General features: G+C 40.4%; 2 protein-coding genes across 8 annotated transcripts in view; one reads left to right on the top strand and one right to left on the bottom strand.

Moving 5' to 3' along the window:
* The window catches only part of LOC128092111 (uncharacterized), a 726,933-nt gene that overhangs the window by 642,961 nt on the left and 66,600 nt on the right, over nt 1-17,372 (top strand). The window lies entirely within an intron of this gene.
* Nucleotides 1-17,372, bottom strand: part of KLF12 (KLF transcription factor 12) — a 315,353-nt gene that overhangs the window by 290,312 nt on the left and 7,669 nt on the right. The gene's annotated exons all lie outside the window — the stretch shown is intronic.

The raw sequence follows: 17,372 nt of genomic DNA, 5'->3' as shown, positions 1-17,372 counted from the left end.
ACTCCCACAGTCATCTTAATCTTCCTCTGCACCTTACTGCATCGTTAACTGGCATGTGCTGAGGGGAAATGGGGCTTAGAAAAGAAGTCAGTCCTTATTAAGTGCACTTGGAGACAGCTGTTGACCAATTACCCAGTTACATTTCAAAATCCAAACGAGAAAGGACAGTGTAAGAAGGACCCAAAGAAAAGGGAGAAAGAAATACTACACTTGGACACTAATTAGCAAAGAACTGACAACAAAACAGAAGGGACTTCTAAGAATTAGAACGAATGCAAATGTAAGCTCGAATTCACAGCTTCTTGTAAGTATTACACCCACATAAGATAGAACAACAGTGGAGTTCCTTTATTTTCCCAGTTTTGCAATTTTTTTTTAATGATCGAAGTCACCTATTTCCTCTTACTGTGAAATGAAAGTAGACAGAGTCCATATTCCATTACTTTAATAACATTTTTTTAAAATGACAACGCAGTTACACACAAGTGGAGGTGGTGTGCATTTATTACTGATGAAACTACCTCACAACTCAACTCAGACAGCACCTCAGTTCAGATTTTTAAAGTATGTCAAAGGGAGGGGAAAAAATACTTATTTAAAAAGAAAACAAACTTGAAGCCTAGTCACAACAACAAACCATAAAAATCAGGAATTTGTAAGTGTACAGTCATGTATACTACAGGTAACTTAGTACCAAGACTTTAAAGCCCTGAGAAAGACCTTTGCTTCAGGTATCTAAGAAAAGAATTACGCAGATAAGCCCATCCACACCCTTGAAGCGTCTGCCAACTATAGAATTTTTCACTATTACAAAGCCAAACAATGAAACCATGAAGCAATAATTTTACTTTGGCTGCAGCAACACTCAGGACACAGTTGACTGGAAAGAATACACCACCCCCACCAAATCTGCTAGCTACAGAAGTGGATACCCACCAGTTCTGAAGCGAAACTTCACCATGCCGCCTCACCCTGCAGCTTTCCAAGGGAAGGACCAAAAGAAATCTACCAGGGGCTGTTTTAGATTTTAGCATGCAGTGGTTTATCTCCTTCAGTCACTTTATCACTTCACCCTTCTTTACACTTCCAGTAAATCCAGAATTATGCACTTTATTGCTTCCATGCCCTGAGTTACGGTCTGCCTCTAGAGCACTTCCACATCACCATCTGCACTGTTTTATCCTAGGCTCTATAACCTTTTTTTATTATTCTTTATTATTTATTATTCTTTTGAATAACCTACTGGAAAGTGGGAAACAAACCAGCTCTCAGATTGAGAAGGACCACAACAGTCAGCTATGGCCACTCTTACCTCCTGTTAAACAACATGTGACTTTCAGTCCTCCTTAGGTTCCTGCTGCTTCTCTCTTTCCAAGGACTTGCCTGACTCCTAACTCTTCCCCATTAGTTGGACGACTGATTAAATTCAGAAATAACTTCAAGTAAGAAGCAGACATCCCTGTTCCCTCCTCTCTGCTTCTACATCTGGAGATGTTCAAGACCTGCCTGGATGCCTACCTGTGCGACCTGCTATAGGGAACCTGCTTTGGCAGGGGGGTTGGACTCGATGATCTCTGGAGGTCCCTTCCAACCCCTGCAATTCTGTGATTCTGTGATCTATCTCATCCTACCATACACACACAAATGCATGTAACAATGCAATTAAGATCAGACTCTGAAGTCTTGTCCCCATTATTTATCAAGGTGAAAAAAAAAAAAATAATTAAAAAAAAAACAAAAAACTGCATGTAAGTTACAAACATCATGGAGTATAAACTGCCTCCACCAAGCCTAGAGAGTGGTAGCAGTTCTTACATATACCACTGTTTTGTTTTGAAGGCCACTGTTTTTGGAAGCCAGTACTACTGAAATCTTGCTCATTTTTATATGGTCACTCCAACTGCACTCTTCCTATTTGTAAATTGCAAATTGGAATATATGTGTTGCAACTGATTTTCTTGATGTTAATACTCAATCACATGTTTTACAATATTTCACGTGTTAAACTTTTTAGTTCAGAAAAACTGGCCAAACAGGAATAGAATGCCTGCTGGTAATTTAACCCTTCCACAAGACTCCATTTGCCACATTAATCTTACCCTCTTCAACTCCACATCTCCCATTCTCCTAGTAACTGCCCCATTTACTTGTGCCCAGTCTATTATATTGCTGCTCAGTTAATTTATTTTCAAGTTGCATTGGGTACAGATTTGAATCCACATCAAGCAAGTCTGACAGAATCCTAAGAGATTTTGTTCCCTACTGTTGGGAAGAAGGACTCTGAACACCTTGCTAATTCCACTCCCATTTCCTTTCTCACCCTCCAGAGGACATACCTGACATCCATATTTGGGATCTTACCTCACAAGACAGCCTGCAACAATGCTGACCTGATGAACACATTGGAAGTTATGAAAAAGTCAACTCAAAGTCAAAGGATAAAACATCTCCAACTTATCTGCATCTCTCGTTTCAGCATCATGTCATGTAGCTGAAAAAAAGCCTCTGCTACTTCTGCTAAAGAAAAAAACCCCTATAATCACACTAGACTGCTGGTGCTCACCCACAGAGAAGTCGAGTACTCTGACTAGAAAGCTCTAACACCATGCAGCTTCTCAAGCCTGGACACAGAAGCATTTTACAGTTGGGGGTTCAAAGAACTGCAGGCTGAAGGTGGGAAGAAAGAGGGGCTTACTTTCTATTAAAACTGACATTTCTGTGTATCTGTGATTAATGTCATCCCTGACTTCTTTCATCACCTTACTTCCAAAAGTCACAACAACCTGAAGAAAAAGCCAACATATCTGAGGACTGACATTGATGCTGTTTCTCTAAAGCCACGGCAAATCTGCAAGACTCTCCAAGTCTTCAGTATTACTCATGAAATAGCTAAGTATCACCTAACTATTTTGGAAATCTGTCTATACTTGATAGAAACAACAAGAAATCTGGTGCTGCCAGCAGGAGCAGGGACGTGATCATCCTTATGTACTCAGCTCTGGTGAGGCCACACCTCAAATGCTGCGCACAGTTTTGGGCCCCTCACTACAAGAAAGACATTGAGGCCCCGGAACGTGTCCAAAGAAGGGCAACAAAGCTGTGAGTGGTCTGGAGCACAGGTCTCATGGGGAGTAACTGAGGGAGCTACAATTGTTTAGAATGGAGAAGGCTCAGGGGAGATCTTACCACTCTCAACCTCCTGAAGGGAGGTAGTGGTAAGCTGGGGGTCAGCCTCTTCTCCCGCATAACTAGCAATAAGACCAGAGGGAATGGCTTCAGGTTGCACCAGGAAGGTTCAGTTTGGATATTGGGAAAGATTTGTTCCCCAGAAGATCGGTCAGGCATTGGAACAGGCTGCATAGGGAAGTGGTTGAGTCACCATCTCTGGAGGTGTTTAAGAAATGTTTAGATGTTGTACCAAGGGGCAGGGTTTATTGGAGAAATACTGGTGGCATGTGAATGGTTGGACTGGATGATCCTATAGGTCTTTTCCAACCTTGGTGACTGTATGATTTTATGAACATCAATATTCTGACACAAAAATACTGAACACAGGAAGTTCTCCTGATGTTTCTACATGACTGAGTTCTTGCAACCATCCATTTATCAGTGACACCCAAAAAAACAAAATTGGAAAAGCACAACAGGGCTAAACAGTATTCTTTTTTCATGATCACTGCGTTAGGGGCAGCATATCATAGTTACATGCTGCTATTCTAATGAGTTCAGAAGACAATCCTGATAAAAGGATTATTTTGGATCCCTTTTAAGAGTATCACACAACTATCTGTTACATTTCCATCTTTTTTTTATACTGTGATAACTCTTCATCTACATTCATTGCATTCCTTTTAAGTTTAAATAAAGTGCAGTAAATTCTGTTTGGCTTTCATCTGGAGGCACTTAGTTTACAACTGGTCCTTCAATACGAAATTCCGTTTGTACTGGCACAATGGATTCTCATAAAAATAATTATAAATTTAGCAGAAGTCTATTATGCTACAGCTCCTTGTTTCTATCTTGACTTACTGTGCCGTAGTCCATGCAGTTTATTTGGTTACATGAGGAATTACTGTTCATTTCACATAATTTATCTTTTTCTGTAGTATCTACTTGGCATCCTAAAATGAAATCCACTTTTTTTGGATCCACGTTCACGACTGCCAACAAATGACTTGACATACCCGCTGTTCTGCCTTCAGCCATACAGAATTTTACCTTCTCCAACCCCACAAATAATGTAAGCAGACAAGGAAACAAGAAAGTCCAAAAAAAAAAAAAGAAAAAAAAAAAGAAAAGCAACCTGAGACTCCTCAAGCAAACAAAAAACTCCTCCTTCAGTAAAGGAAAATACCAACAAAGCTTTTCCTGATTGACTGACCTTCCCTTGGGTTAACATCTCTGTACATTATTTACCAAGAGGAGATCCCTGATTCCCTCCTCCTATTAATTAATTAATCTTTCTGCCATTTCATACCTCTGCCACCGTCATTCGCAGCACCATCATTCGCATGTGGCAAGAGCAGACTGCTTTCATCGGGTAGAACTAGTCACAATGCAACTGAAAACAAAAACAATGTAGTTGAATCCTTCCTTATAACTGCCAAACTTCTTCACAGCCTTCAGGATGTTAGGCCTTATTTACAGAAGCAATAAACAAAGCCCTTCTCAGTTAAACCAATGTGATGAGGAAAGCAATGATACTTATCTATGCATAGACGGCTTTTGTGGTCCCCTATCTGTTCTTACTCTTAAATCCCACGTAATATATATGGTCCATGCATATAGCTGTCCCATCTGTGACACATCAACCTACAGATTTCAGTGGTTCTTGCTTGTCAAGCCACCAGTGCCTCCAAATGTTTAAGAGCCACTGCTTCAAGCACTGTTCAGCTTCCCACCTTCATCTTACCACTTGCAGTATGAAATACTCCTGCAGCCACAGATGTAGGTAGATCTAGATTCATCCTGCCTTAATTAAGAAAATCATGTAAGGCTACCTTAACACACTCACTACAGTGTCTTTATAATTATCAAGCAAGGAAAAATAAAATACTCCTTATAAATTGGATGCAAAATATTGTTAAAGTTGTAGCGGAAAAAATTAAATGCTTGGGACACACTGGCTCTTATGCAGGTTTCAAAGAGAGGCACAGGCCTGCATGCACATATTCTTTCAACAATTTGTTCACAGTAACACATCGTATCTCCTTACAAACTGTGCCTTGCCACACTCTCACGATCATGACTATGAAGCGACCAGCACTGCAGTGAACAGACAAACAGGGTGGACGGGCATTTTCCTGGAGAAACCAAAGATAGAACTTCTGCTCTGCAGGCATTTCTCTCAATAACATGGCACGGGACATAAGGCCACCACATTCCTTGTTTTGGGAAGAGTCTGAGGTACTTATCCATTGGCAGCAGCGGCGGCCACTGAACACCTCTTTCACTCTCATACAGTCACAACGGTTTCAGGGGGTCAGTATACAACTGGACTGGGAAAACAGCCAAAGTAGAGCATAAATCAGCACAACCCATAAAGTTAGACTGTTCATCATGCAGAATCACCGACAGTACACCGAGTACAAGCGATGACTACAGCCAACAGAGGAGGAACAGGCACTCTGTGAGATGGACGTCAACAGAGTCTGCAAAAGCCACCACTGACACTAAGAGAAGGAGATACAAACCCATGGTCAGAAATACACTGGTTTGACCAACAGAACCAGGGTTACTTACACAGTAACAAACACACAGACATAAGCACTGCCCACTCTGCATACAGCTCAGCACTCCTAAAATGTACACAAGAACTCTGCTGTATAGTTTTTTTTCCTTAAGGTGCTTCTTATTCCCTAAAGATGAACATGGTAACAGCTTCAGGACGCTCCATACAGTACATACCACACTCCATGGATAAAGCTACTTTTATTCTGAAAATACTAACAAGTCCAGCAAGACAGAGCTACAATCAGTAGCCTTTAAAAGTAAATATGCATAAGTATCCCTGCACAATAAGAATAAGCTACCCAGTAAACACCTGATGCCCCGTCCCATGAGGTATTCAAGGCCAGGTTCGATGGAGCCCTAGGCATCCTGGTCTAGTATTAATATGAAGGTTGGTGGCCCTGCCTGTGGCTGGGAGGTTGGAGCTTGATGATCCTTGAAGTCCCTTCCAACCCAAGCCAATTCTACGATTTCTCACATACTATCCTGCATAAACATAATCAAGAGCATAAAAATCACTCTCCAAGGTGCTTGGAAACATTGGAGAAGCGTGAGAAGAAAAAAATCCCAAGTTGCAGTTCACCAGCTGCACACAAGTCACTAATGACCTGATCTTCACAGCCATGTACGATAACTTCTTTAACACCAGTGCAAACAGAGCCAAAGATCCCAGTTCGGCACTTTGTATTCAACTTATTCAAATCTCTCAAAGATCCTCTACAGCCCTGCATCCAGAATTAGCTACTACATTAAGGAACATATAAATCCAGAATTACAGATTTCATGTGCACGCAGTAACTTTCAGTATGGTCAACACTCTTCAGAGATATTAATTTAAAAGCCTGAACCAACAATTCAGGATTTCCTCTAAGCTGTAGCTTTCTCAAGTCAATATTTGTAAATCATGTTTCATGTTTCCAAGGAAACCAAATGGGTAATACCTCTTGCAAACAGCTCCTTCAATACACTTTTCATGGTTACATGGCTCACTGAAGTTTTTCCTGGTGTCACAAAAGAAAGTCATACCTTTCCTTATACCTTCCAGAAAAAAAAAAAGCTAGCAGAAACAACCGAAGCAACTTCCGTGCTAAGAACATATAGAAATCCCTGAAGACTTCCCAGTGTGAAGAACACGTATAATAACCCTAGCATTACTTTGCTTTTCTGTAGTAATTTTCCCACTGATCTTAAAATGTTCAGGGTAAACAGCAGTACATTCATTTTGCATATGTAAAAGTGAAGCACTTCTTAAATGACTTCTAAATTATCAGTCGGTACACCAACTACAGAGGTCTTAACATGTCACCACCACCCCAAAAATGTATTATGCATCTCATAATAAAGTTCAATGTAAATGTTAATGAAGAAGATCAAGTCTAAAACCACACATCTCATAGAACTTTTTGTTTGTCGAGTAAGAAAAATAGAAGAAAACTGTTTAAATCAGCTTAAGGAACGATCAGCTGAACAGATCCTGTAAATACAATAAAACACCAGAGCCACATGACATACTCAAAGTCATTTTGTGGATGAGAGCTTTGGAAGAGGTAGGTTATCAGCAAAGTAACAACAAAATAATCTATCTGGAGAGGAAGAAAAAGTAATGTAGGAAAAAACAACACTAACAAACCTACAAATTCCACTTTGATTCATATGAATACTTCAAACTTTAAAAATGAATGAAATGCCTGCATCAGTATTTCTGTGCTCTTGCAAACTTTTCCAAAGTTGTGTAAGATTTCAGTTGCCAAAAAAACTGGTGATGGTGTCTCTGCAGTCACGTTCCTGAAGAATGTTATTTGCCCAAACATCTTTCCTGAAAAAGAGAGTCAAGTTTTACCAAAAAAATCCAGACTAAAAAACAGTACACATCATACTTCCTCATCTGTTCACATCTACCTGCAAGACACTCCCATAGAACTGTTTAGCATTGAAAATACAGAATCAAAATTCATCAGGATATTGCCATTGATTCAGTCAGAAAAAGAACTACACATTTGGTAACAAAATGTATTCTGGTGGCTGAGAGAAACACGAACCCTTCAAAAAGGGACCACAACCTCCTCCTGCCAGAACAGACACCAAGCCAAATCCATGGATCAAGACAGTAAGAAAGATTTATTGTTATTCACACAAATCTGCAACCTGCAGGGATCCAGATTTGAGAATACCACACAAAATCAACCTGCAGCTTCTCAACCTGCAAAATTGTTCATACAGCACCCAAAAAACTGAACCCATTAAAAAAAGAATCACTTTACATAATATACCAGGCACTACATTAGCTACACAAACTTTCTTGGCAAGCAGTGAAAGCCAATTCCTGTTTAAAAAAAGGTCTCAAAAATTGTCTGTAGTATTTCAAACATCATTCTACAGCTGATGATTGATTGAGATGTTACTAATGGGTAACAACATGCTGTCTGTGCTGCTTTAAAACTATATTCAGCATCCAATAGCTTTCAAAAGATCTTCAATCACTGCTCAGCAACGGTGGGCTATCTTTATGCCACTTCAAAACAAAACACGCATGCACGTGTTAGTTTACTTTTCTTGGGACTACTTGTATCCTTCCCCCTATCCTGAGCCCCACAACTTGATTTCAGCTTGTCTCCCCTGCAACTTGCACTTCACTTCTTCACTTCTTTACAATGAGAGTGGTGAGCTGCTGGAACAGGCTGCCCAGAGAGGTTGTGGATGCCCTGTCCCTAGAGGTGTTCAAGGCCAGGTTGGATGGGGTCCTGGGCAGCCTGGTGTAGTATTAAATGGGGAGGTTGGTGGCCCTGCATGTGGTGGGGGGGTTGGAGATTCATGATCCTTGAGGTCCCTTCCAATCCAGGCCATTCTGTGATTCTGTGATTCAATCACACAAATGGGAAAGAGATGAGAAACAGCAGAAACACTCTGATAAGATACTCGAGCCATTTCTCAATACAACAAACCACCATGAAAAGACATATGAAAGGGAGCCCCTGCCCAGTGTGCAAGAACAGGAAAAAGCTCAAGAAAAACTCCTTGACCACAAGCCAAGTCAAAGTCACCTTGACCCTGAGATACAATCACAGGATCACCTGGGCTGGAAGGGACCTCAAAGATCACCTACTTCCAACCTCTGTGCCATGAGCAGGGTTACCAACCACTAGATCAAGCTGCCCAGAAACTCATCAAGCTTGGCCTTGAATGCCTCCAGTTAGAAACCAGATGGACACAAAACGATTGTGAGAGCCACCCTTAACAGAAGAAATGGAGTTGCCTTCCACGTGGTAAGCTGTGAGGTATCACAGATTTTCCCAAAGGTAATACAGTCAGCAGTGAGGAGATGCCACGTGCAGTTCCAGCTGCCTACTGCATTAACTCAGAAAATAATGGGTTACTGCTTTACCACAGTGTTTTCAGGAACTGCTGTAATAAATCTTCAGCAGAATTTCAGGACTCCAGGGACCTGTAACGTGCTATGTGATCTATAACACAAAAATATAAATTAAGCAATGACTGGTTTTTACATTTAGAAATGCGTGCAATGGAAACTAATGCTGCATTCAAAAAATAAAAAAGCCTGGAAGTAAAAAAAATAAGAAGCCTAACAGACACTGAAGAAAACAAGCAGTATTACTGGCAAAGAACAACATGCAACATCTGAAGCTTCCACTTTAATAAAAAATGATATCATTAATAGCATATTAGGATTTTAAGCTAATGGCTGCATATGCTTTAGGTTCACATTTCTTCCTTTGCCAAGTGAAGAGTTGCACTCAGAATACAGTTCAAAAGTTCCACGGAGAGCTGTTCACAAGGCTGAAACACTATTCCTTGACTGTAAGAGGCTATTTCTTAATAAACTGGTGGTCCACGAAGAGCATAAAAATCATGAATAGTACTAAGTCCAATAGAGTAAAGTACAAGCCCAATTCAAGCACTCCACTGGAAGCCTAAATAAAGTTATCACAGAGTGAAATGAAAGCCAGTTCACAAACAGGAGGATGCGGAGCAAAAACCGGGATTGTAACAGATGATGGAAGGTAAATTTGATTTTAGAAAGGTGATGCCTCCCCACAGTCCAATCAGGTCTGTAATAGTTTTGTATGAGACATGTATAGAATCTGCTTTTACAATGTATTTCTCTTTCCTTCTTTTAAAACACTGATAAATAAACACTGATTTGAACTTCTCTCAAGAGCAAAACAAGATACTATTTTGGCACAGCCTCAACCGAATGTATTCCTAGTGCTCTTCACCTGGTGAGCTGCTGGGTTTTTTGGGTTTGTTTTTTTTTTTTTTTCCTGGTACAGCTTGAAGCATTAATAATATCTTTGTTCTGAACAGCTCCTTTCAGTTTTCTGACTTGCTGCACAAGGCTATATAGCACAATGGCACTTGTTCCTAAACCTGATCCTTCTGACATGATCTACACTAGTTACAATAACCTGGAGAAAGAAAGCGACAGAGCCAACAAATTTCCTTTTTCTTCCTCAAGAAGGAAGAAGATACTCAACACTTCCAACTTGTACAGTTTTTGATAACGCTGCATCCTGCATACCTATCTGTCTCCAAGAGAAATACAAGCAGAAACAGAGTTATTGCGCTGAAGTACATTGCATACACTGGAAAAGCTGCCAAATAAAAATAAAAATAAAAATGTTTTGGCCTATTTCAAGAAGTTAAGAAAAAGCTGAGGAAAAAAGAGAAAAGCCTATCTTTGGTTTGGTTTCCTTATGAAAACAAACTTCTCCATTATCATATTTTTACAATCAGAATACGTAGAAATTAAGCTTTATTTACATATCTCCTTGAGAAGACTGGGGAAATAGAGCAGCACATACGAAAGCAAGTCTCTAAGAAGTCTGCAATAATTATAGGAAAAAGCCCCAGTTAGTTTGAGTATCAGCAGGGCATCAACGATGAAATTACTGTGAAAGAGCAGAACTTCCTGAGGTTGAACCAAACTCAGCAAAATCACCTGACAGCCACACTCCCTCTTTTAAAAATGGTATGGTTAACTAGCAGCAATTACAGGGGGAAACTGAGTACCTGAATTGCATTATTACATCTGAAATGATCCTGGACAAACACGGAAAGAAAAAATGGTAAACGAGACAGAAAGGTCTCAAGTAGTACAACAGAACATGAGCACATTAGACATTTCAGAAAAGGCACTTAAATGGTGATGTTATATGAGAGAAAGTGAAACCTCTGTAGTAGTTACTTTCACATGCAGCTTCACAATATGAAACGACGGGCACTTCTATCTTTTGACAAAGATTAATTCTTCTAGAAAAAGCCTAACAAACAGTACTCTAAACTTCTACAGTAAAGACACAGTCTTCAGTCAAGAACCAATCTTCTTGAATTATTATGAAACTGAAATGAAAAAATGAAAAAAAATGAAAAAAAAATCTGATTTTATTTAAAACGATTCTTCTCAAAAAAGTTGAAAAAATAAAGTTTAAAATTGTAAAAATTATTTAAGCTCCTTCTATTGTCCACATTCAAGCAGTACTCGCTTGCTGAAGTCTCAACAAAATGACCATTACTAATCTGATAAAAGTTACAGACCCAACAAAAATGCAATGTAGTGCACTAACCAACAAGCAGGTGCACAAAAGCATCATCTCTTTCACAGCCTATTCTACTACTACAGACCACTAGACAGCCCACACAGAAGTTAAAAGTGTATTAGGAGCAAAAAAAACACAACAAATTTAATTTAATTTCTCTTCCAATCTTTTAGTATAAATAATATGCTGAAGAATGATACATACTAGTTCTAAAACTCTCAAGTACAATTTAAACAGAACCTGTGGGTTTCTTCTATTTCTCTTCTTTTATTACATTTTCCCATTATTTAATATAAAAATCAATTTTAACAGCCAATACTTTTTATTAAGATTTTTATAATAACCAGGCACATTGAAAATAGACATAAATAATACAAATAATTTAAGTGATGATTCCTTAGGGCTTAGGAGAGTTCCAGTTTCCACCCAAGTACAGTTTGAATGAGTCAGTATTAAAACTAAACCATCCAGGAAATAATACAACTCCTCTTATAATGCAATTTTATTAACTCAAAATTTCAACAGAAGAATCAACTCCATTAATCACAGAATCATAGAATTGGCCTGGGTTTAAAAGAACCACAATGATCTTCTAGGTTCAACCCCCCTGCTAATACATAAGTATACTTATATATGTATACACAATATATACATCTAATATACATATATATACACACATATATATAAGTATACTGCATGTGTATTAGATGTATATATATACATACACATACAAGGGTGTGCATTCTCTTAGGTAAAAGTGGCTTATGCAGAATGTAAAGATTTCTCCTGTTTATCAGCATGTTGATCATCCTTTAGAACATCCTTTAGACAATGGACAGCACTGGAAACAACACGTAAGTATTCAGAAAAAAAATGCTTAAACTGATTGTTTAAACAAAGGTTTCCTGCTTCCTACTTTGAAGTAAAAATGATTTCAATCAATTCTCTCCAGCAACTGCAAATTAAAACACTGTTCAATTATGCAAACTCCAGAAACAAAAAGAGAAGGAATCGACAGAAGACTGGCTGACCACTAACTTAAGAGACAGAAGTACAATGGCTGGAGCCAAGTATATGGATGAATTCAGGGTACAAATAAGGCACAAAGGTTAGGGGAATTATAAATACCTGGGACTGCTTACTGAAGAACACAGATGATTCTTTATTGCATTACAATCATGTATTTATAGAATCATAGAATCACAAGGTTGGAAACGACCTATAAGATCATCCAGTCCAACCGTCTCCTCATCACCATTGCCACCACAAGCACTAAACCATATCACGCAGCACGTCATCCAGACGCCTCTTGAACACTGCCAGGGACGGCGACTCCACCATCTCCCTGGGCAGCCATTCCAGTGCCTGACTACTCTTTGAGAGAAAAGGTTCTTCCTTATGTCTAATCTAAACCTCCTGTGATACAACTTGCAGCCATTACCCCATGTCCTGCTCGCTGCCTGGCAGAAGAGGCCAAATCCATCTTCAACACAACCTCCCTTCAGGAAGTTGTACAGTGCAATGAGGTCTCCTGTGAGCCTCCTCTTCTCCAGACTGAACAATCCCAGCTCCCTCAGCTGCTCCCCATAAGGCTTGTGCTTCAGACCCCTCACCAGTTTCATTGCCCTTCTCTCCAGAACCTCAACATATTTCCTGTAGTGAAGGGCCCAAAACTGAACACAGTACTCGAGGTGCAGCCTCACCAGTGCTGAGTAGAGGATGATCATCTCCCTACTCATTCATAGATGTTCTAACTCCAGCAAAGTATGTAAGCCTAGGTGATGACGACAAAATTCAAACCAAATTAGCTTATTGTGACAGTCTTATCTGATCTTCAAAGTAACAAATCTACAACCTGACCCCACTGAGTCATAGGATACCCTGAGCTGGAAGGGATCCAATGGATCACTGAGTCCAACTTCCAGCTACACACGGGACTACCCAAAATTCTACCTGAATGTCTGTGAGCACTGTCCAAAGCACTCCTTGAACTCCAGCAGCTCAGTGTTATGTCCACTGCTCTGGACATCCTGCTCAGCGCCTGACACCCTCTGGCGGAGATCCTGTCCCCAGCCCCCAGCTGCCTCTCCCCTGACACAGCTCCATGCCATTCCTTCACACCCCATCACTGTCACAAAGAACAGAGATCAGTGCTGCCCTTCTTTTTCCCTGTGAGGAGCTGCAGCCACCATGAGGCCCCACCTCAGCCCGCTCTGCGCTGAACAAATCAGGGGTCTTCAGCTGCTCCTCATACATCTTCCCCTCCATATCTTTCACCATCTTCAGAGCCTCCGTTAAGACACTGATAGCTTTATGTCCTACTCACATTGTGGCACCCAGCCCTGCCCCCCAGTGCAGGAGGTGAAGCCTCACAGCACAGAGCAGAGCAGGACAGTCCCTCCCCAGTTAGGCGTGCTGCTCCCCAGGGTACCGTTGGCCCTTTGGGCTGCCAGGGCACACTGCTGGCTCATATTCATCTCGTCTTCAACCTGAAACCCCAGATCCCTCTCTGTACGACTGCTCACCAGCCTCTCTTCCTCAGCCTGCACCCAATGCAGAACCTGGCAGTTGCTCTCTTCATGCAGCTGGCAATTGTCCAGTCCTCCCATTTGTCATTCTCCTTGCAAAGTCTCTCTACTACCAAGGCAACCACAGGTATTCCCACAAACAGTGGAAATAGTACACCTTCAAGTCCAGTCCGTAAATCATTGATTAAAACACTTAAGATAACTGGCCCTACAGCAGAGCCCCTGTAGGTGGAATCCTACCAGTGACTGGTAAATGGTATTACCAGTGTAGTACCATTTTATTGCAACCCTTTGAGCCCAACCTGTCTTCCAACTGTTCACCCACTGCGTTATGTATTTGTTTAGCTTTATGTTGACATTTTGTGCAGAATTCTGCAATAAACACCACCAAAAATTTTGCTGAAATTAAAAAAAGATTACATCAACCAGCTTTGCTTGTTCCAAGGTGAGTAACCTTGTCATAAAAAGGATCACCATACAGGACTTCTCCTCAGAAATCCTGACCAACAACTGCACTGTCTTTCAGGTGTTTACTTGTTAACTCCCAGAATAACCTCCATATTCTGCTAGGCACCAAAGCGAGGCTGACCGGCCTATTTTTCCCTTCTCACCCCACCAAGTTCTTTCATCAATCAATATACCTTGACTTTATGCTAAGTTCCTTCTGGATCTGCTTAAATCACAGCACATTCACCATCAACTGAAAACTGAACACAATCCATCATCATCTGAAACCACCCTTCAGGACGGCAGTGAACTTGAAATTCAGCTTCACTCCTCAATTAACAACTTAAACATAGGCTTTAAAATCTTTTTTCACTATATCATTATAGATTTAAAATACATATTTACACACCTCTCTGTTGGGGCTGATATGATCTTTAGCTTAGGACACAGGGAATTAAATCCCACTCTCAATACTGGGCTTCACATTTAGGCAGAAAAGCACCATACAAAGAGAGAGGAATACCCATGCCAGACAGAAAGAACAACAATGGCAGTCTCAGAGGAACAAAGCCTAGAAATACACCTAAACCCCCAAATGAAGAGTTCATTTCTAAGCTCAGTGCCGCCAGATGTATCTCCAAAATCAGTCAGTCAAACTATGAAGTGAAAGAATGAACCAAATGTGACATTTACAGCTAAATGCAAGCCTGTTTATCCAGACAGAATTCCTTACAAGTCTTCAGAACTTACACGCTGGTCAGGTCTGGCTTCACTTTTTCTGTGGCATTCAGTGTTGTTAAGATGCTTTCAGAACATAACTCTTACCTCACAGCGTTGCCTCAAACTTTATAAAAGCTTACTCATTCAACTTTGAAACCAAAAAGTCCATCATGTCTGACCGCAATTAAAGTTTTAGATTGTATCAAATGATTGCCACAGCACATGCCTCACTTCTTCAGAAATTACTTCTACAGATTCATTTATAAAGATAAAATTATTCAGTTTTGCTGAATTAATTGTAACACTGTATAACATAAGAACATTTCAACAGACAGTACTTTTATATTTCTAATTTTTATCTAGTTTTGTGTTGTTATTTATAGTATTGCAGTAATATACAAGGATATCTCAAATATCTAATGCTACTCCTAGCAACAACATCCACCATCACAGCAAACACAGCCCAAATGACAAGTTTTAGTGGCCTTCAGGTTGGGGTACATAAAGGAGTACAAGTAGAAAGATTAAGAAAAAACAGTGGCAAAAAAAAGAAAATTAAAAATTAACAAAGCCTTTTCATTACAAGACTGTTCTACTCAGGTCATTAGCAGAAGGGCTACAGCAGAAGAAAACAATGGCAGAAAACAGTATTTTTCACCTGAAGAAGTACAGGGAAACAGTATCATAGGAGGCAGAAGCAGCAACAGATAATTACACAGTGAGACGAACTGATGGATGTGAAGGAGCTCATTCTGATTGCAGTCAATTCAATCACAGAAAGAAATTTTCTGCCTTTATTTATAAGTCTTATTTTTCCAGAAGAGGAAAAAGATGAGCTAATGAAAGCTGCAAGGAACTGTAGCCATGCTTGACAGGAATGTGAAAGTTCAAGCTTTTCTCACTTCTGCTGATAGACTTTGGGTCACGCTCACAGAATGACTTGGGTACCAAAGAGTTAAGTTCCTGGTGCTTTTCCCCACTGAAGAAAACCACAGCCTGGTTAAGGGTGCCTGCTCTCACAGTGTGCGGTGTTAGCGTGGAAGCCACACAAAAATCAACAGCACACAGAATCTCCCTGCCTCACCACCAGTAAATCCCACAGAGACAGGAATGTTTTCCCAAGGATTTAAGATGACCAGTGCAGTCACCTCTCACTTGTTTTTAAACAAGAACACTGTGCATGCCTGTGTTCAAGCTAATCGTCTTAGACTTTCTCTGTAGTCATTCAACAAGAGACTTTATTTTGTTTTTTTACCTTAAGAACACTTCAAGTATCGTGACTTTAGCACATACCTCTGAAGTAAGGATGGAGCAAGGCTCTTCTTTTAAGGAAAGGAATGAATTTTATTCAAGCTATCTACCAGAACTCTCTTCAGCAAGTGCCTTCAGCTACTACACATAGATGAGAGACTCCCACCCTTGCCCCTGCCCACATGCTTATTTACAATCACAATGAAAAAGAAATATTGCCTTCTTAAATCCTGCAGCACACAGAAACTAAAGGAGAGCACATCTCCTGCAAGCATAAAATAAATCTATCCCGAATACGGGCTGGGGTGTGGAAAAAAAAAATTGTTCTAAATCTAATATTATTTTTCAGTTTGTCCTGTGCTTGTATTTGTTTCATGTGACTATTGATCATTCCAGAATACAAGGCCCAGAACTATTGATGTATATTCTTCAAATATACATTGAAGACATTTTCAGCAAAATGTTGACTCAGCTGAATACAGATCTGGAAATCACGGCAATACTTTTTCAATTAGCAGCCTCCAAACCTATGTGCCAACTAGACTGAGTTTGCATGCTCTCCCTTTCAGAAAGGAAGAAAACTGAACAGCATTTTGTTTATTTTTTCCTTCCAAAATTCTGCAGGGCCCCATCTATACAAAAGATTTAATTGATACTGTCTCCCACAACATCCTTATAACAAAGCTGAGGAAGTGTGGGATAGATGAGTGGACAGTGAGGTGGGTTGAGAACTGGCTGACTGACAGAGCACAGAGGGTCGTTGTTGGTGGTGCAGAGTCCGGTTGGAGACCTGTAACTAGCGGTGTTCCTCAGGGGTCTGTGCTGGGTCCGGTCTTGTTCAACATCTTCATCAATGACCTTGACAAGAGGATAGTGGCTACCCTCAGCAAGTTTGCTGATGATACAAAGTTGTGAGGATTGGCTGACAGGCCTGAAGGCTGTGCCACCATTCAGCAAGACCCAGACAGGCTGGAGAGCTGGGCAGTAAGAAACCAGATGAGGTTTAATAAAAGCAAGTGTAGAATCATGCATCTAGGGAATAACTGCATGCGCCGTTACAGGTTGGTGTGTGCAGCAGCATGCCCCTTATGGCCAAAAAGGCCAGTGGCATTCTGGGGTGAATTAAAAAGAACATGACCAT

Source organism: Tympanuchus pallidicinctus, unplaced genomic scaffold, assembly GCF_026119805.1.
Source record: "Tympanuchus pallidicinctus isolate F22 unplaced genomic scaffold, pur_lepc_1.0 scaffold6, whole genome shotgun sequence".
NCBI lineage: Eukaryota > Metazoa > Chordata > Aves > Galliformes > Phasianidae > Tympanuchus > Tympanuchus pallidicinctus.
The sequence above is the reverse complement of the archived record's forward strand: the minus strand, read 5'-3'. Positions and strand labels throughout refer to the sequence as shown.